Below are 21,274 nucleotides of genomic sequence, written 5' to 3' on the forward strand. Positions count from 1 at the left end.
CAGAGCCCATGGCACCGTGTTCTCTGCTCTGCTGTAATTATCCAAAGATCAATTTGTTGCCTTGAAAATTTCCAGGCCTCACCACCTAAGATGAATTCCTGTGCCCTCCCTCCCTTTCCCACTCCTGGATGAGTGGATTTTGGCCATTTGAGCAACGGCAGAGTGGCCCCAGGGCATGACATAGGCCAGCAGGACTGCAGAGAGGGGCAGAGAGGGAAAGCTGGCCAGGATCTTGTTCCCAGCTCTGAGCAGGGGCTTTACTGGCCTGACTGTCCTGTACTACCCGAGCTCTGGGGACAATGAACCAGGCTCAGTCCCTGCCTCACCACTGCAGCAGGAATTCTGTCAGTTGTGACCAAACTTGTCCAGCGAACACATCCTACAAGCTCCTTCCTGGGCAGTTATTAATAAGGAAAACCAAGAGACTGTAAACAACCTTAAAGCAGGATACCAAGCTCCAGCCTTTTCTTTGAGAAGCAAATATGGCTAATTTGTGCCTGCTCAGAATCAGAAGGAGCAGCTGATCTCCTGGCAAGAGCCCAGGGTGGAGCACGCAGCAGAGCTGGGACACTGTGGTGGGGTCCTGCCACGTTCCTCACCATGGGGCTGCCGAGTCCCTGGGAAGTGCCCGTTCATTGGGTCACCCTGCTGCCAGCAGTTGTTTCGCACTTCCCACTCCACATTAATGTTTCATCTCCGGCATTTCAAATGCTTTGCATTTCGGTAGGAGCGGGGAGCCTGTCTCCCATGGCAACAGTGCCAGGAGTCCAGGACAGGAGAAGGAGCTGAATGGGAGCACAAACTGGAGAGGTTTCTCACCACAGCTCAGCTGATTGCTGTTACTGAAACCCAGTTCTTGCAGTAAATCAATCCCAAGTGTTTGCTCCTCCATTCTGCCACAGCTCACCTCAAATACCACTGGATTTGGAGCCTTTCAGTGGCCAGGGCAGCTCTGGGTGCCCCAGGCAAGACCTTGGTGGAGACTTTCCCTTGTCAGCAGTTTGCCTGGGGACCCTCAGAACACCTATCCTGTTGTTTTCATCCATGGAACTAGTGGGATTCTCAACCCTGCAAGAGGCAGAAGCACCAGCAATCCTGGCCCTTCCTCACTAGGACTTTCAAAATAAGCCAAGGTCTTCTGTGTCTGTTCAAATTAGCTTTAAAGGCACTGATTTAACAGAGAGGGTATTCCCCCCCGCCTGAAATTCACTGGGAATTAGAAATGGACACAAAATAAAAATGAATGATTCCTACTCCTCCATCCCTTACTCTTCTCATCAGTCCACAACACTCGCCCCATGTGACAGAAAAGAGAAGGCACACTCAGGTTAGGGTTAAACTGTGTTTACGTTCTCTTTTCAGGCCAAACTAAGGAAGCACATCCAAAACCCCCGTGCTTCAGAGTTGGTGCATTTCCTCTTCAGGCCGCTGGAACTGGTAAATCTTATTCCCAGGTCTCACTGGGAACTCCTTTTATTTCTAGTTCACACTTACAAGTAGATAGATTGTGCAACAGGGTTGGAAAACTGCTCATACCTGGCCACAGCTTTCTCAGGAACTTCCAGAAGCGATGCCGGTTGTTCCTGGCCTCTGATCCGGTTTGAAGCTTGAAGTAAATACAGGAATCCCAGCAAATATGAATCCTTCCACCGGGTCAGTAAGGCATTACTGTGAACAAAAGGGGCAGCCAGCTGGAGTCCCCACTGGGAATCTGTCTGGTCTCACCTTCAGGCAAATACGGCTCAGTATTTGCACTGAAAATGCTTGGAAGCAGAAATCCCAACTTGGAAAAGGAGCCACAAAGGAATAGCAAGATACTTTCCATTTTTTGAAGTGTCAGCTTCTGACACTTCACTCGTCTGTAACAACAGCTCATTTGTAGATCAGCTCTTCCTTTGACTCCAATCCAAAAAAATCTCATGTTCCCTTGAACTGTCCAGTCTCCTTCAAAGACTTAGGTTGATGTTTCTTGCAGTGACTGTGCTGATCCAAGGATCAGCTTTGTCTTCGCTTCCTGCTCATCTGTGTGTCCCTGGTTTGACATTTTGACCGTTTCCTGCAAGTTCTCTCCTCTTTGTGTGGTTTGTGTGTGACCCAGATCATCAACAGCTGCGGTGGCCCCGAGCTGGCCCCGTCTGTCCTCAGCCCACTGCTTTCTAAAGACACCACCGATTTCCTGAGAGGACACCTGACACCCAAAGAGATAAACCTCTGGGATTCCCTGGGGGAGACATGGACCAGATCCAGGTAAGGACAGAGCTGCCATCTCCCCAGGCTCCCCACGCAGACGGGATGCTTGGATTCCCTGATGCTCCTGCTTCTTCTTTCAGGGGATGCCCTGAAAGACACATTCTTCGTGAATGTCACCTCATATTCCCACTTTCTGTCCTAGAGCCGAGTGGCCCCGAGACACGAACGTCCCCACCTACATCCCCAAATTCCACAACGGCTGGGAACCACCCACAGAAATCTTCCGTGGAGCTCCCTGGGAAATAGACATTGGACACTTGCAAGAGGAAGGTTAGTCCTGTGTCCCTGTCTCTTCACTCTCCCTCCCCCTTTTCTGGAGAAATGGAGCTGCAGGGGTAGTGGTGGCATGCAACAAGTAGTTGGCTCAAAACTCAGTTGGATCTGGTTGCCCCAGTTAAATACAGAAAGCAAATGAGGCTGGAAAAGGGCAGCAATAATGAGCCTCTCCCAATCCAAGGCAACAGCACCCTACAGCGTAACTGAGCTCCAGGGACACAGGCTTCCCTGGAGAACACCTTGACCAAAATCTGCCAGACCATGACTCATCTACCACTATCCCTCTCCTTTTCTCCGATCAGCTTTCCCCTTTCCTGGTAACACTGACTCCATGTCTGCCTTTCCAGCTCTCCTCAGCCAATGGATATCCTTACTGGAACTCCTCACTCAAGCGTGGCCAGACGGCTGAGCAGACACAGGTCGGGGATGCCTTCAAACAGAACATCACTCCACATGGAAATAGGTGATGGATCCGCACGCCCGGAGCTTTGGCTCCCACCTCGGAACCTCATGAACGCACACGGACACGTACAGTGACACTGGGACGTTTGGGCATCCTGGAGACAACTCCCTGCCACTGTTAATAACCACCAAGGGAAGACAAAGATCAGCTGAGGGCTTATTCCCATAAGCACTGTCTGCTGTTTAACCCCCAGCAGCTCTGCAAGGAAAGGAATCGCAGGTGTTTTCCACCGCAGGAGGCAAAAATATTGACTGACTTCATCAGTCCATCCATAGGTCTTGTTTCCCAACATCAGCCCAGCAAAGTGACCTTAAGGATCAGGTGCCAAAGATGCTGCACTGCGCTTTGGCTCTCCATGTGTGTAGAGATGCTGGAATCATGGAATCACAGAAGGGATTGGGTGGGAAGGGACCTTAAAGATTATCCCGTTCCAACCCCCTGCCATGGCCAGAGACACCTTTCACTATCCCAGGTTGCTTCAAGCTCTGTCCAGCCTGGCCTTGGACACTGCCAGGGATCCAGGGGCAGCCACAGCTTCTCTGGGCAACCTGTGCCAGGGCCTCAGCACCTTCACAGGGAAGGATTTCTTCCCAATATCCCATCTAAACCCACCCTCTGGCAGCGGGAAGCCATTCCTCCTTGTCCTTTCACTCCAGGCTCTTCAAGTCCCTCTCCAGCTCTCTTGGGGCGCCTTTAGGCACTGGAAAAGGCTCTAAGGGCTCTCCAGAGCCTCCTCTTCTCCAGGCTGAACATTCCCAGCCCTCCCAGCCCGTCTGTGTAATGCTCTAGCTCTTGGAGCACTTCCTGGCCCTTCCTGTCTGATATTGCGCTGGTTTATTAAAGGAAATTCTGACTCTTTCTGCTATCTCTGTGTATTTATCTCCAAAGGACTGTGAGTACGGAAGAGTCATCCCCTATGTTCCTCAGCTCTTCTTTGGGGAACTCACCTATAAATGGAACTGCAGAAATGGGGAGGGAGGAAAAGGAAACAGGATGTGAATCGAGCACCTGCATAGTGACCACAGATGTCCACTGCTAGACAGACACTGATGTCAGGCAGATCATGCCCTCCAAATAGTGCTCAGAAAGAGAACAAGTTTGGGATTCCTGAAACTGCTCTGAATTGGATTTGCTTAAACAGATGTCATTAGTAAAAGCAATCAAAGAAAGAGTTTTGATCCCTCTTCCAAGTTGATGCCACTTATCATGTATCTTCCCTGCATTCTTCTAGGGAAGCTGTTTTTGATGTTGTCCTGTCCTTCTTTTTATAAGGGAGCAAAAATACTTTATTAAGTATTACTCTTTCAGTTTTGTTTCCTCTCCTCTTCTGAGATACAGTAAAGTGAACATTCAGCAGAATAGTTTTGTATTTTTTGAACACAATTCTTCTTTTATCCAACTGAGGCCCTTCTGTGATCATGAAAAAACAGAAACTGTTGTGAACTACAGTTTACACTCATAAGAGGTTGACATGGGTCAGTTCTCCAAGGTTATTCTTAGTTCAACTGCTGTGTAACTGTTGATGTCACTGACTGGAGGCTGCTCTTCAGGACATTATAGATATGATAATTATATGACAGAAAATGCAACATATAGTTGAATCTGACCTTCAAGTTCACTAGCTTAAAAAAGGAAAAAAATGTCTGTAAGAAATTTGCTGCTTTTCCCATTACTAAGATGTAATAAATGCCTTCAAGTTTATACTCAGTCGACAGCATATACACATGGACAGCAGTGCCCATCCATCTTCAAGCTAGGGTACATTTTAAGTCTCAATGATCACTGCCTCCAGAAAGCATTTTTGAGACAAAACAGGCAAAGTCTTTTGCATATCTAGACAATCATCCAATACTAGGATCTTCACTCTCACATAAACACTTCATGTTTTTCCACAGAGGAATCTGAGATAGATTTTTCTGAGAAATAACAAACCACCAAAAATTAATTAAATGACAAACAAGGGAAAAGCACCACTTCCTCACTCAGCACATTTTCCTTGATTTTCATTAAGCATTCAGATTTACAGATGCTGATATTGCCACAAGAGCAGTTTTTTTCTGGTTTAACTTCCTCTTCCAGTAGAGCAAGCACAGCTGCAAAATGCAAGCTCACTTCTAGGCTCTCTTACACATCACCAGTTTACCACATTCCAACCAGTCACAGCTGTGCAACACCCCGTCAGGGTACTGGGATTACTGCAGTGCCACAGACAGTTTAAGTGAGGCTCATGGAGCTGTACAATTTTAACTATGTTTTATATGTATAATTAAATGATGCATGACATGGGAATAAGCCAGCTGTACTGAAACTGAACAAACTAACTGCTCTGATGCAACAGTTAAGCATCTCATCAGTTCTAAAATGAAACAGGTTTAAAGCAAAAACAATATAGAGAACAGAATGCTTGACACTGTTAAATAGCATGGTCAAAGGAGAATTTTTGAACATTAAGGAAATGCACTCACCCAGTCAAATTTTCAAAAGAATTCCTGGCACCAAAATGTTCTCTGTTTGCTTTTTCACCATGTTTTAAGAATGGATCACTCTGGGGGAAGAAAATCCTGTGCGCAAAACACTGCGTGAAACTAAACAATCCTTAAACATGGCTAATTTCCATGTGGAGCTGATGATTTAGCACTGTCATCCTTCAGCAGAGGAGAAAGAACTACCTGTCTTTAGTTTATTTAGGTAAGATGAAAAAAGTGAAGAGCGTGAATTTGATCTTGCTTCAATTTACTTAAGTGGAAAAACTCTTGCCATGACTTCAGTGAGAATGAGACTGCATCTTAATTCATTCTATATGGAGAAAAACAAATCAGCTGAGAATAATGCTTTTGTTTATTAGATGTAAATTACTACCATAGTCGTTTTTAACAGTGCTAAGTAAATCCTGCTTTAAAAGCCAAACGTTGCCTTCAGTCCTGCTTATTCCTCTGTACTGTGTCACAATGCAGGATTCCTGGTCCTCTGACCAAGTCACCGCTGTCACAGTAAGCATGGCTTGCTCTGGGGAATGGCCACATTCCCACACGGGAATGATAGATGTTTGTGGATGTCACTGGTGACAATGTCCAAATCTGGGCTAGGGCATGCCCCCCAGCCAAGAAACTAGGGTGCACACTTTTGTAATATAAATGCATTCACTGAGAACACAGACTACACTTACTAAAATGTCCATGAAAAGCAGCCAAGTAAATCAAATCAATAGGGTTAAATTTGCAATTAGGATTCTCTCTTTCGGCAGGAAAATTTTAGGATAGCCACAAATTGAGAAAAATTTGCTTTTTTTTCTTCTTTTTCTCAGAAGGCAATCAACCTTCTGGTCTGGCTATTCTTTACTTCTCCCTATGAAGTAAAATCTAAAAAGACACACACACGATATTTATGGAAGGACCTCCCAATGAATTAGGAAAAATTATTACTCAGAAGATCAAACAGAAACAAGACTGTCTACACTGTATGAATTAAACATACATGAATTAGGACACTGAGCCTTCCATTCTTTAGTAACAGAACTGATGCTGTCCTGAAAATGACATTAATGAATTAGACTGGTATATGAAAACCTTCTGCATCTGCTCTAGAGGTTGGAATGAGGATGTTAAATGAGGCAGCAGACAACAAGGACGTGCTGCTTAGGGAAGCTGAATATCACTTCTGTGCTTGTGGAGTTCTGCAGTTTGGATGAAGGTCACAGGTTATCTCCAGCTACATGAAAATGAGTGATAAATACACACTGTTGGTCTTAGACTGAAAGCAGTACTAGGCAAAGAGAGTCAAAATATGGAATATTACTCAAAATCATCCCCTGGTTTTCTAAAGATCATAATCTTCTATTAGAAGACAGTTTGTTACCTTCTCCTAATATTAAAGCTGCAATAGTAAAAGCACCTCAATCTTGTAGAAGTATCTAAGATACACAGAATAAGTAAGGTATATGCAGTGAGAGCACCCTAAAAACATCACAAGAGGAGTGACAATTTCTGGGATAGTAATGACATGAACGAGTATCTAAACGTTAAGTCTGAGTGAATAAGAGAATTTTTCAACTAATGGATCAGGGAAAATGTGGAAGGATGAGATATGTGATTAAAGATCATAGTGTATTCGATTAACACAGGTGGAAAATATATGACTTTGATTCTGTACTACAACATATTTTAATTGATTTGTGTGTAGTTTTAGTTTTATACATGCACAATTTTTTAGAACACATCTTTAGACTGGGACAAACAATAAAGGAAATCCATTGTATGACTTTACATTGATCCCAACATCACTCACTGGAATATCTTAACATTTCCTGCACAGATTCCCATTCGTTAAGATGACAACCTTGAGAAGAAGGAAACCTATAACTGCCATTCAGAGAAGGTCTAAAATTTCAATTGCTGTTTGAACACAAAGGAGCTTTGACATGCTGTGGTTTATTGAAGCACTCCTGCAGTTATAGACACATCTTTAACCACCCTACCCTCTCCCTCTTCCTCCATCCACCACTGATTGATGCAACTGGAAGCTTCAGTAACTGCAGAGCAAAGTCCCGCTTACTTCCAGCTCTCCTGGCCCAGCAAATGCTCAGCTCTTCTGGGAAGATGGAGCTATGCCATAAGCACATTGCACCTGAAAGGAGGTGAAACCTTCCCTTCAAAGACACATGTGACCAGGTTTTTGGAACTGCCTGATGTGGCCAGTTCTCATCTGTTTTCCATAAAGAAGGAAAAGAGCCCTGTATTCTCCTCTTCATGATAGTTCAAGTATGAATTCCAAAGAACAGAGATGCCAGGACTTGTCAGTGACATGACTAACAATTTTATGAGAACTGGCAAAACAGTTCATTTCTCCTACATCTTATTCTCAGAAACCTTGGAATTGTTTTGTCTGAAAGATTTGGGGGGAGGAAGGTAGACTTAATTCTCACAACTATATTAAATATTCAGTACATCTGATATTCTGTTGTCAACACGCAAAATATAGTTTAATTATGATAAGCCATACTGGAATCATTTACAATACATAAATGTGAAAAAACAGCATTAAATTATTTCTTGTTCCATGTGGAAAAATATACACCTTCCAACCCCCCAAGAAAGTAAGACAAGGCACAATAAATTCTGGTAATTCTCTTTCTTCTGACTTTTCAGTTCCATCACAGCTCTCAAAACTAAGATTTATGTGCTGTTTTGCATCTGTATCTGTTGTTGATTTTCCCCCCCTACAGGGATATAGGTGAATAAGTTTGGACAGGAAACGGTATCCCTCAAGCCAAACTGAAAGGTTTATAAAGTTGCTAAGAAAAGTTTGGGTCAGGGCCTAAATATCAATCATCTGCTCACTGTCTTTTTAAACGAGCTCAGGCATTTTCCCAACTGTTCCCAGCAGGTCTCTGCCACTATTTTAAACTAAGATTTCAGCCATTTTTTTTCCCCTGTGTTGACCTCACTAATTTTTCTTTCTCCCCCTCTTTACCTGCCAAAGGCATCCATCAGGATTTTGCCAAAGGCTATCTGCTTTTGAAGTTGAGAGGAATTCACTAATCGTGAGTGTCAAATCCACAGTAAATGCCATGGCCATATGGTATATGCTGCTTTTGGGAATTAGCTCAAAAGGCCTAGCTGTGAGAAGGCCGGCTGTATGTCAGGAGGGTTTTACTGCTAACTTTCATAACTCATGTCAGCTCTTTCAGTTTCTGTATGCATTGGCTTCAGGGAGTGCAACTGTTCCCTGAATTTATAAAAATGTTGTCAAGATCCCTTGATCTTGCTTCCTCTGTCTCTCTCGCACAAACACATCCAAACACATTTATATACACAGTGGAATAGCATGCACAGTGGCATGCAAATCTAGCAAAAGAGAAGCTTGTAAATAAATAGCATGTCATTCTGCTTACTCAATACATTTCTCTGGGTGTTAAACTCATGATAAACATATCATAAGCCCCGATGAAGGCTCTACAGCCTGTCCCATCACACCATCCTGAGTGTAACTCTGCAATGCATAGGAAGACATAAGTTTGAAAAACAGAGCAGAAATAGCTCCCCTAAGGGCAAGGTGCTGACATAGCTGAAACATAAGTAACTGGAGAGCATTTGTTTTCACTAAAGAAGGAAGTGTCAGTGACACATCTCTGTGCCTGTGGAGGTGTACTGTACATTCAAAGCAAAAAGAAATCCACCTTCTTTAAAAAATTGGCCATTAATACATAAATATGTCTGTGTTGAAATCCCTCAGACGGTACCATTCTTAACAAGAACTACACACAAGACTAAGAAATTCTGCAGAGAATCACGCTTTTGTGATCCAAAGAGGCAAGGAGAAAGAAAACCACATATGAAGAGTTTAACATACCCACTTAGTGATAGAAAAAGAATTATTACAAAAATAAATGTCAGTCCCCTTGAAACACTTGAGTCAGCGCTCTCAACTTTCTCTGATGCTGTAGGAAGGTGTGAATGTCCTCCATGTGTCACATCATCTGCACCAGCCACACAGGAATGTCTCCAATGCACCTCAGAGCCTTTCAAGGACCACTCCCCTCTAATTTATGTATAGTCTGTTAACATCCTCTTGGAGCAAACAGAAATAATACTTTTAAAAGACATTTATACTTCAGAAACATGTGCCCCGACACAACAAAAAACCCAGATTTTAATACTGCCCCGAGGCAGAATTCATCCATCTTTAAGGCTTCTATTATGTATTTCCTGGTTAGTAATACAAAAAGAACTGCTGGCAGTATCACATCGAAACCAAAGTGGCAGAATCAGAAAAACTACTGAAAAGTTTACCTTTATAGGAAAGCTTCAGTCTTGGGATATTTTGTTTTGACGTTCCAGTGACTGGAAGGAACAGCATCGCTAAAGACAGCAGGCTGCAGGCATGTGGCACTTGCAAAGCTCTCATTCTGCTCTCCTCTTCTGTATCTTCTTTTGTACTATGGTGAAATATCTCCCCACTTTTCAAACAATCCAAGTTTTATCTGGAAGAAAAAAAGAAAACATCTGTAGATCTGCTTTACTGCATAAGCAACAATTCTGTAAGCAAGCCAGACCTATTTCTAAAGAGCACCTCAGTTAATTTCTTTGCTACGAAAGTATTTTTCCTCTAGTACAAGTAAATAGTTTTGTTTCTTTAATAATAAATTTACACATTTTGACATTGGAAAAATATGTGCTTTTCAGACACCAATGTCTAGCCTAGCTAACGTTTAAGCACAAATTAAATTAATGCAGTATCCATAAAAAGAACATTTGACATTCAAAAGTGACCATGCAACTTGATAGTTAATACCAGTCCATTGGATATCTTACATGTTTTATAACTCTTTTTGTCTCAGTACAACAGCTATTGTGTGTTTATGCTATGACTAAAATGAACTGTAATGTCTCAGATGCCATGGGGGTACAAGCTGAGTTAACAGTGAGTACTTACCCATCAAAAACTAAACTAAGAAAACTGGAAAGAGCAAGCAGTTGTGTTTAGTTTTAATAGAGAAAAAAGTCAAAGCGGATGATGGATTTAAAAGTGCTTTCAGTATGATATTTCCAGCAGAACAACTGCCTCAACTCATCCACCAAAATGTCCTATAAACTTTAATGAGTGTTTCAGGCTGGGGTCAATAGGCTGATACGGGATTTTGTTAGCACAGTGTGCAACTAAGCCAGCTTTGCAACACTTTTCACTTAGTAAGAATCATTCATATTCCATAAATCTTGAAGTGTTTTACAACTGAAAGCAATTATCACTGCCCTTATTTTCCCTATGCAAAAACGGAACCATAAAGCTGCAGTGAACCTATTTCCTCAAGGTCACACAGCAAGCACAGTAGTTGAAAAGAAAACAGCAACAGCAGTCCTGCTGTCCTTTGGGCCCAGCTATCAAGGATCCCTTTTGCCCAATAACTCGACTTTTGCACATGAAATTATTTGAAATGGCATCTTGAGTTCTGAAGGCAAAACTTCATGGTTAATAAATCACAGAGATCAGAGTATGAAAATATTTGTGAGACCAGATCCTTCCCCCTGCAAGTGCCTGATGCTAGAGGTCAAGGGAGATGGCTGGTGAAATGACAAATGTCAGTGTTTGAGTAATGCTGTAAAACCAAGGAGTAAGGAAATGTTATGGTTAGTCAAGAGATTAATGGCTCATGATGTGCCATGAAAATTCTTTTCTGAAAGGTACTGGAGCTGCCTGATTAAAAGAGCAATCCTAGTGCCCACATCAGCCAGCACTTGCACAGACACCAAAGGAGAGGTTCCTTGCAAGTCCATGAGAGATGCAGCACAGCTTGTGGCCCCTGAGCCTTTCCACCGGTCTGTTATTTGAACTCCTGCAGCACTGGGTCTTGCAATTCTGTGAGCTACAGCAGCACCCAGAACCAATTCGGCACCTCCTGATACAGGCAGTTCATCCTTCCTGGCATGAAAGGATGGAAACAGAATCCCTTCCGTTCTCTCTGACACAGGAAATCTTTCTCAGATGAAACTTGGGCTTTCTGAGCCTCCAGACTTTCGCTCAATAGCAAAAGACAAGGAAGTGTGCAAGAAGAGCATGATGGTGAAAAAGAGGGAAACAATTCATAAAATCCCCAAAGCATAATTCCTATTGCAGAACACTAAGCTTCTTCCTTCTCAGTCCCCTCTTCAACACTCATATTCAGTGTCTGAATGCACTACTCTTGGCCAAGTGTGAGTACATGTTCACGAAATGACATGGAGAGAAAACAGACAAACATGAAATGCCTGTTTCATCTTTCTCTTCCCTTTATTACAGTATCAGATCCTAAGAGAACACCCTTACTTCTTCTGTGCCAACACATCTATCTGAGGGTGGACCACGAAGGACTAAAGTGGATTAGACTATCCCAGGGTTAAATCGCCTTGAAGAAATTTATTTAGAGGTGAAAAAGGGGAAAAGAAGGAGAGGGGAGGAGGGGGAAGAATATATGAAGATGAGACACCAGCCCTGTTCATCTTCAGCAGGATGATAGTGACAAACCATACTTCAAAAAGAAGCAATTAAGAGGGAGCCAGTCTCACTGCAAGTATGTTGAGAAGTCACGGCCTGAAGGTCTGGGCCTCAGCCAACAGGGAACTCACCAAAGGATATGGGGCTCATTTTCTTGAGGCAAATTACTGTGAAGAATCAGGACTAAATTTGACTAAAAAAACAGTTGCATCAATGCACTGTCATTTGCTGAATTGATTGAGAATCAGCACCAAACTCGGCCCTTCGGCCATAGCTCACAACCTCACTTTTTCATGTAGGCTTTTTTTGCTAATGGGAACCTTCCTTTTTTCTTGGTTGGGTTTTTTTTCCCCTTTCCCCTTTTATTTGAATAATGTCTGTGAAAAACCATTTGCTTTCACGAGGCGGTTAGTTTACACTGGAGGCAGCAGCTCTGTGAGCTCGAGCCAACCCTGTCCTGTCTTTAGATTCATTGCAATCTGGCCACATTGTCACATATATTTTTAGTTTATGATGATCCTCTAATACAATTCCAGCTTCCACACAGAGTCCTTCCAACAGTCTAGCTCAGGTTAATGAACTTCAGGCCACTTCTCTTCTGCAGGAATTTCGAGGCCCAGGGGGTGGCTGTGCCCAAGAGATTTGCCAAAATCCGCTACGATTTCACCGCGCGAAACGCCAGTGAGCTCTCGGTGCTGAAGGATGAAATCCTGGAGGTACGTGACCGCTCCTGGAAAAGGTGTGTCCCCCAGGGGCAGGAGAGAGCTCGGGATAGCAACAAGCACCAACTCCATTTTCCCTGGTGGTATCTCAGCAGTGACACAAAGCTTTGCTCAAACCCAAAGCTGGAGCAGGCTGCCTGTGCTGTGTCGTGTCATTTCCTCAGCTCAAAGACATCGGTCCCATTTTAACCACAGTGAGGAGGGAGGACAACAACTCGCTCTAGAGCCCTGCTCATCCCCCGCTGGGTCGGTTCCTTATCACCACTTCCTCCTCCACGAGGATTTGTTTTCTCTGAAAAGCACCTTTCTCATAACCTTTCTCTTACTGCAGCACTGTTGGCAGCTGGACAAGGTGGGACGTGACTTGGGCTGACACTGATCTGTGACCTGAGGAAAAGGTTTCTCTGCAAAATGTGGCTTTTTATTTATTTAATTATTTATTTTAATGCAAAAAGACATCAGAAACTCAGTCATTAGGAAAAAAAGGTCTGGAGAAACAGGGACATTATGTAGGAACTATGAGTTCTTCAGCACGCAGAGGTGCTCTCCTGTTCATCCTTACGATAAATTCTGATGCTTTCCAGGAAAAGTTTCAGTCCTGGATTGCATCTGAGAGCAACAGATCTGATTAGAGCTCCTGGCCTCAGTGATGTCCTTCTGGCAACTTCACCTTTTGGATGGTTCGGCCCCGCTATATCCTGGTTGTTTATGCCTGAAATCCCATTTTCCCACAGCAGATTTATTTTTGTCCCTCTCTCAGGTGTTGGAAGATAATAAGCAGTGGTGGAAGTTGCTCAACCGGAGTGGGCAGGCCGGTTATGTTCCGTACAATATCCTGGATGTGGTGAAACTGGAAGAGCTCAAACAGGTCTGTAGTCAGGTAATACCTGACTGGTATCAGCTGCAGGGCACAATCTGCCTCTGGGAATAATGTTGTCATTAGACCTCCCTGATTTCTTAGGATACTATGCACCAATCAGGACAGACCTTCAGAAGTAGACAAAGCCAGGAGATTCCTGAGTCTCCTATGATAAAATTCACATTTTGCTACGATCGTCTTCCCAAATAAGGCCTATCCTTCCTATTTGTGCACCAGCCTCCTGCTTTCCATATTTTTCCACATCAAGATTTTTCTTGGGGGTTAAATTAAAGATGGACACTTCCCTCAGCCAGTTCAGTTCAGCACCAGGAACACGTTACTGGAGTGGAGGCAGATGGAAACACCATCTAAGTGAGAATTAACTGAATACTGCAACTTGCACTGCAGAAATGTGGAGCTGGAGTGTTCTAAACACCCTAGGGAAGCATGGAATTGCTTCCCCATTTTGGTATTGCAGCGTTTGGGCAAAGCCTAAGGCGGCCCAGCAGGCTTCTGGATAAATCCCTGCTAGTTTAATCAAAACGTCAAAAAACTTTCCAGTCCGCTCCAGGCCCTTGGCAGTGGTCCCGCTTCACATCCCAGCTACGGAGCAGTGAGGCTCTGCCTTCCAATGAGATCGAACATGTTTGGCACAACTAGGAATTCCCTTGCGCAAACTTCAGACTTTGCTTTGGGTTCTTCATTCCCAGAAATTAACTTCTTCCATGCAGCTCCACCTGAGGTCTCCCCAGCCCCACATCAGCACAAGGAGAACACGGCAGTTTGTCCCTCCGTGGGTGTGAGGCAGAAAGCTTAAGAAAATTAAAAACGACCAAAAAAAATTCTTACTTTTCTTTCCCTTTCTAACCAGTCTAACCAGAGGTACAAAGGAGACCTGAGCCCCAGGGGCCATGGCCCATCCAGCCCAACCCACAAGCTGCCTGCCAGCTACGCCGGGGATAAGTGGGGCACTGAGATGTTGTCGCGCCACTCTGCACAGGACGCCAAAGAACGCACGTGTGTGTCCCACTCTGGGCTCCCCTGGGTTTGGGCGCTCGGGGGACCAGACCTGCCCAAGGGGCTCCCCTGCACCTTTTACTGATCACAGCAATGCAGCAGCACTGTGTCTGGAGGCCATTCCAGGCAGGACAAGAGCCAAGAGAGCAGCCCTGGGGCTTGTGACACCGCCGGGGCTCTCGGGCGGCCCGGGCCGAGCAGGGCAATAAGTGATCACCCCATGCCTCCTTCCTCCAGTTCTAACTTCCTCCTCCTCCTCCCAAGGAGAGAGTTTCCTTTCTCTTCCAAAATGTTTAAGTGTGTCTAAGGAACAGCTCAGGTCAATCCCTTTCTCTCACTTCCTTTTGCTCATCTCCCGGCACACACACAGTGCCCGCCTGGCCGCTTCCTTCATGTGGTTCCACAGAATTCCCGGCCAAACAGGAGATCCGCATCACTCCCTCACCCTGCACGTGCTGTGGGGCTCACAGAGCAGGAGAGAGATCAGGGGCCCTGCTCACCTCACCCCTTATCCCACCCTGTCCACTCCTGGAAGCAGGAGCCCTTCTGGGACGACAGGAAGCCCCACAATACAAGGACACAAATCTGTTCGTATCACTGAGTTATTCTCCACAGTCTTCAGGAGTTTCATGGGGAAAGCGATACTGGATGAAGAGTCACTGGAGTTTTCACAGAAGCACAGGATGCCCTGGGCTGGAAGGGACCTTCAAGCTCATCCCATCATGAGTGTGTTGCTCATTCCCAGTTTGTGCTTCCTGCCGCTTCTGTTCTGTTGCGGAGCAAAACCTGGAGCTCTGCGATCAGCAAATTAGTGACTAGAAGCAGCAGAGAGGACTGAAAAGGTCTCAATTCCAAACCTCCAATTGTAGATTCTCACAGAACTGTGCTTCCACATCAGGCAACAGCCAAGGGGTGATGGGAGCAAAATAAATGGCAACACAGGGGCACAGGAAAATGGGAATCACTTTTCTGGGCTGAATTTAAATAAGAATGTTGAGCCACATCCCCATCTGCCTTACAGTTTCCCCACAAACATTTAATGGCATTTTTGACTGAAGACTTGCTTTCATTCCCTACTTGTTTCTACAGAACTTATTCACCAAACAGATGAGCTGAACGACGAGCTGCTAAAGAAGATCACAAACAATAAAATTCAGCCTCCCCACAGGAATTTCAAAGTGGAAAAGCCTCAGCAAGTTTTCGTGCCCCTCACCTTTGAATCCAGCACTGAAGAAGTCAAAGCCTGGCTGGAGGCCAAGTCATTCAGCAAAGAGTAAGATTTGCCCTATTGCCACGTGCAATGCTCGTCCTTCCCTGGAGAAGGAGCGGGGGAGGCCACCGGCACCATCTCACCTGGGACAAGCCACTTGGATTTACTTACAGAGCCTGTGTTGCAAATTAGATTTCAACCCTGTTCAATCCAGGCTCTATAACCAGAATGTTCAGAGCCCAAAGTCACTCCCTTTCTCTGGTATAAATATTTTCTTGGAGATAAACAGTTAACTAACTAAATCCAAGGCCTGAAATGCTACTGGAATTGCAGCTGCCGCCTTGGAACAGCCCCAGGGCCCCGTGATATGGTCCCACTGCAGCTCCTGGCCTCCCATCTCCAACTCCTCACCTCTGACACGAGGCCACGTGCAGCACAATCGTCACCTCCCTACTTTGTGTCTCTCCAGGACCGTGGAACACCTGGGCATCCTCACCGGAGCTCAGCTCTTCTCCCTCAACAGAGAGGAGCTGAAGAAGGTGTGCGGTGATGAGGGAAACAGAGTCTACAGCAAGATCACAGTGGAGAAAAACCAGTTGGAGGTAAGCATTTTTCTGGATAATTCCTGCTGGAATGGGGGCTGTACCAGCAGCATCAGATAGCTCATTAAACAGGCATTTTAAAAAATACAATTGTGGGGAAAAAAAATGCAACCAAACCTACACCAGCAATAAAACACACGTAAAAATTCCGAAGTGTCTTTTGAGCAAATCTGTAAGATCCCCCTGTTTCCACTAATTAATCTGCTTTTTACTGATATCACTTATCTCTTTGAAACTAGCTCTACTTTTACAGCATTAATTAAATACTGTCACTTAACTGCAGCTTGAAGTTCAAATCCAAACTGCCTGTTTTGTTTCCATTCCAGAAAAGCAGAGGGGAGTCGGAGCTCCAAGAAATCACGAAGCGCCGCCAGGAAAGGATTGATTCTGCAAATTAAAGTCTCTCTGCTTTATTTCAGCTCTTAGCCCTAAGTAGTGCAGAAAAAAAGGGAATGAAAGCAATGATTCCTGGCCCAGGCCAGATGCAGCAGAGCTCCCCTTGGGGTCCAGCTGCCATCAGAGTGACAATTCCTTGAACACTGTTGGGAAGGGTTGACAATAAGACCATGTCCCACTGGGAAAGGTGTTTTAATTTTGCATGAAGTATTTTTTTTATAACTATATATTTTATACTGAAATTTTCCGTGCATGCGATCAGAGCAGGATTCACACGGGGCTGGATGTACAAGGGCTGGCTTCAAGCAAAAAAAGACCCCCAAAGCTTTTCTCCGAGGGCTGTCCCCTGCTCCCCACTCTCCCCTGGCAGAGCAGGCGTGGCACACAGCACAAGAGAGGCCAGCCTCAAGGCTTGGAGCCTGGACCAGAGGAATAAGGCTTTAGAACCCTGCAATGGTTTGGGTTTAAGGAAAGGACATTAAAGCTCATCCCATTCCACCCCCCTGCCATGGGCAGGAATGCCTGTCACAAGCCCAAGTTGTTCCAAATCTTGTCCAACCTGGCCTCGGACACTTCCAGGAATGGTGAGTCATGACCTCTCTGGGCAACCTAACCCTTTCTATTTCCATTTCCATTTCCTCCTCAGTGCAGGTGTCCCCTGCAGCCCACGAGCACAGGGCCGGTGACAACTGCCTGTCCTTGTCCTGTCCCCCTGTGCCCCCTCGTTGGACAAGGCTAGAATGGCAACACACATTCCCAAAGTCTGGCTGCTTCCTTAAATCCATGGACCAGCTAGTGCTATCTCTGAACAGCTGAAATGAGCTTTCAGTGCCTAGAAATGAGCAGGAATGACAAACAAAGGGATTTGAATCTGGAAATAGGTGAGTTCCACCCGCCCACCGCTGCTGATGCAGAGGCTGGGGCTGGGGGCAGCTGTGCAGCCCTTCCCTGGGGCACGGATCCTGCACTGGAATGTTGCGGTGGTGTTGCCAAACCGGGCCTCAAACCAGGAGAAGATAAGCCCTGACCGTTTGCTCCCGACCCAGGCACACCCACAGCCCTTCCCAGGGTGTTGGTCACTTGTCCCCATCTTCACATTTTCACTGCAAAAAGTCAGCTGAAATGATTCCCAAATAGCTGAAACCCCAAAGCACACTGGGAAAGGCAGGTTTAACACAAATTAAATGGCCACAAGAAAAAAACCCCTCTAATTTAGCACAGGGTGATGCTCTTTACTTCCCGTTTTCCTTCATAAAGTTATGTGCATTTGTATATAGCAATCTGTAAATAGGGGTGAGGAAAATCCCTCTCCCTAGAAGCAGAATTAAGTGATTATGCTTCCAAAATTTACTCACCATTTCAAAACTCAAGCAAGCAGCGTAGTTCCTGTCCACAGCAAGTTTGGCACATTGCATTTCTAGCTCTGTTTGACTGACAGACCAATCTGATTGCAAAGCAGTGAAGCACACAGAGCTCCAGAGCTGCCCACAGCCCAGGGACAGCTGGGTTTTCTCTCTCAGCACATGCTGAGTCTTGGTCCAAATTTGTGCCTGTCATTGCACATTTAATGGAAAAAGCTTTAAAACAGCATCTGGGGAGCTCATGTCTAAAACTGAGAACACCAGTGCACCTTAGTTTTGGCTTCATTCTTAAGCGTCTCCAATGGATAATCTGTTTTCTTCATTTGAAACAGGACACTGCTCTCACCAGCAGAATTAGGGTGCAGGCAGGGGAGGATCCTGGGTTTAGTCACAGCCCTGCTAGGATCTGAGAAGGGCACTCACCTTGTCAGGGAGGGATGAAGAGGACAATCCTCCTGAGAAGCCCTGGCTCCGGATTAGGGTGGAGATGGGAGGCAGGATGGCAAGCACGGGAGGCGAAAAAGTTTCTAAAATGAAAATAAAAACGAATGTTGAGCTAGGAAACACACCATCTTCTAGTCCTGGGGCGTAGAGGAAAGCAAATCACAGGGAATTACAGTTATCTGGGATTTTAACAGGAGTGTACATGACAGCTCTGTAAAGCCGGGAGCCACAGGAGCACTTCCTAAAACAAATAGCTCAGTAGACCTTATTGCAGAGGCCACTTTTACAAATTTCCACGCGACTGAGCTGTGCATCTGTTCTGTTTGTACTGCCTGCAGACACTGCTATAAAGTACTGTACATTGATGTAACTGAGCGAAGGAGACAATGATATAACCATGCACTGTACAAGATTTATTAAAATAGTTAAGTTATAACTCCATCTCCGTCTCTTTCACTGGGTTTTCATAATGCTTTGTCACTGAGAGTCTCAGAAACTCAGCAGAATGTCTGAAACCACACATTTCCTTTTGGGTTTGGGGACTGACATTCAACAGGAAGGATGTTACGGCCTGGATAGCTGTGTCTTAAGAATAGGGGCAAAGCATGAGAAGGCTGCACAAAAGCACATTCTTGCCTCTCTGGAAGGGGAACGACTGTGGCAGCTGTCCCAAGTGGAACCATACAGAAAGAGGGAACAGCATAACCCCATGACTAGGAGCCTGTTACACGGATTCTCCAACATTTCCAGCCAAGAGCCATCCTGTTTCCAGAAGCAAAAGTTTGTCTTCTCTTTTCCTTAACAATTAAATAACCCAGCTGAAATAACTGGTAATTCCTTCTGTAGATGTTTTGGAGAGTACAATTTCCAAGTGGGCCCACACTAACAAGATCACCTCTTTTACAGCCTAAATAAAGTTCAGGCGAACCACGAGCCCAAAACACCTGCCTTACTGGGCCGAGGGCTCTCTCAGCGCCTGGAGCTGCACTCGATAAACCATTTCGAACCTTGCCACAACGGCGGGGAAGGGAGCCCAGAGCGCTCAGCTCCTGCAGCGGGGCACCACCGACGCGGCCCCGAGCCTTCCCTCACGGCCGCCTCCCTCAGGGGCTGCCCGCCGCCACCTTGCGGCACCGGCCGCGCCCGGGCCCCGCGCGGCCACGAGGGGCGGGTGGCTCAGGGGCGGGTCGGGCGCCGTACCGGCCGCGGGGAAGACTGCCGGGGGTTCTGGCGACACGGAGACTCCGGGGACAGGAGGTTCCGGGCCCGAGAGATCTCGGGGCCAGGAGACTCCCCCGATACGCTCCGTCGGGGACGATGGCGGCGTCACGGTCGCCAAGGCGAACCCCCGCCCGGCCCTCACGAACCAGCCAATCAGAATCGCTCTCCCTCCCGCGGCCTCGTCCGTCTCCTGTCCGCGCTCCTGATTGGCCGCTGCCGCCCAGCCAGGCTGGGATTGGCGGCGGGCGGCGGGAGCGCGCGGGCCGGTGGCCTTCGGGCACGTACCGTCCCTCCTGGGCGCGCGAGTCCCCCGGAGCCGCGGACGTGTCGGTGTCCCCCGTGAAGCGGCAGAAGGTGGAGTCGGCGCTGGACCAGCTCAAGCACCACACCACGGTGGTGGCCGACACCGGGGACTTCAACGGTGAGAAGCGGCATGAGGGGATCCTGTCTCCGCAGCCTCTGCTTAGCCCCCTCTCCCGCCCCTCTTCACGGAGAGTGGGCGAGCCCGGCCGAAGGGGCGCGCGCTGCGGGGACCGACCCACCCTGGGGCCGGAGGGGGGGCGAGCGGGACGGCGCTCGGTCGCGGCGCTGGGTCTCCATCCCAGGGCAGACCCCGCCGTGATTTCTCCCAGTTTGCCCTCGAGTGTGCCCTGACCACTCCGTTCAGCTCTGCGTGCTGTCAAGGAGAAGTGCCAGACTGAAGCCAGGCTCTGCTGCTCTAATTAATTTTGGGTTTTCTTCCAGTGGGCTGTCTAGATCTGGGACTTGTTTGGGGTTTTTCAGACTCACGCTTGGACGGGGCTTGGAGCAGCCTGGCCCAGTGGAAGCGAGTGGAACTGGATGAGCTTCAAGACTCCTTCCAACCCAAACCATTCCAGGATTCCATGATATGCTTAAAAACTGATTTGGGGTTGGAGAGAAAGAAGGGAAATGATGCTTTTTATTTGTTTCACTTGAGCTGTACATTGATCTTTTCCCTTTTTGCATTTCCAGGATGCAGAAAGTGAGAAGGAACTTGAGGAGATGTGCTCGGTCCAAGAGAAATAATTTTGAAAAAACTCATCTCACTGGATACTGCAGCAACAGTAAAATCCCAAATGGATTTCATGATCCTGACAATTCTGAGTGCACTTCAGGGATAAGGCACAAGATCTTACAGAAAAACAGACGCAGCAGCACACATCCAGGAAAACATCTTGGAATTAATGGCATAAAATCATGGTTTACTTTCCTGCATATGTTTGATTTTAGGATCCCTAAAAATGTTACATTCCTAGCATCAGGGGTCAGGGGGTAATTTAGAGGTAGTTGGTGATAAATATTTTTGGTTATATGTAGGGCAGATATTTATGCCTTACATAACTCTGTAATATAAATATGTATTATATATTAGGGCATATAGCTATCTATTTATATATAACCTATTTTTTATGTGTGCCCAGATATAGTTTATATCAGACACTGTGCCTGTCTGAGGGCCTTGCTA

At 46.1% G+C, this 21,274-nt stretch overlaps 1 pseudogene across 1 annotated transcript in view; it reads left to right on the plus strand.

Moving 5' to 3' along the window:
- LOC309585706 (cytoplasmic protein NCK2-like) overlaps positions 1-16,764 on the plus strand; it is a 93,268-nt pseudogene extending 76,504 nt beyond the window's left edge. Inside the window, exons 6-11 of the transcript in view lie at positions 12,561-12,672; positions 13,439-13,558; positions 14,409-14,556; positions 15,644-15,827; positions 16,234-16,366; positions 16,693-16,764. The product of the transcript in view is annotated as a cytoplasmic protein NCK2-like (transcript). The remainder of the gene's footprint in view (positions 1-12,560; positions 12,673-13,438; positions 13,559-14,408; positions 14,557-15,643; positions 15,828-16,233; positions 16,367-16,692) is intronic.
- Positions 16,765-21,274: the final 4,510 nt, after the last annotated feature.

This window comes from Coloeus monedula, assembly GCF_965178545.1.
Source record: "Coloeus monedula genome assembly, contig: HAP1_SCAFFOLD_134, whole genome shotgun sequence".
Classification (NCBI taxonomy): Eukaryota; Metazoa; Chordata; class Aves; order Passeriformes; family Corvidae; genus Coloeus; species Coloeus monedula.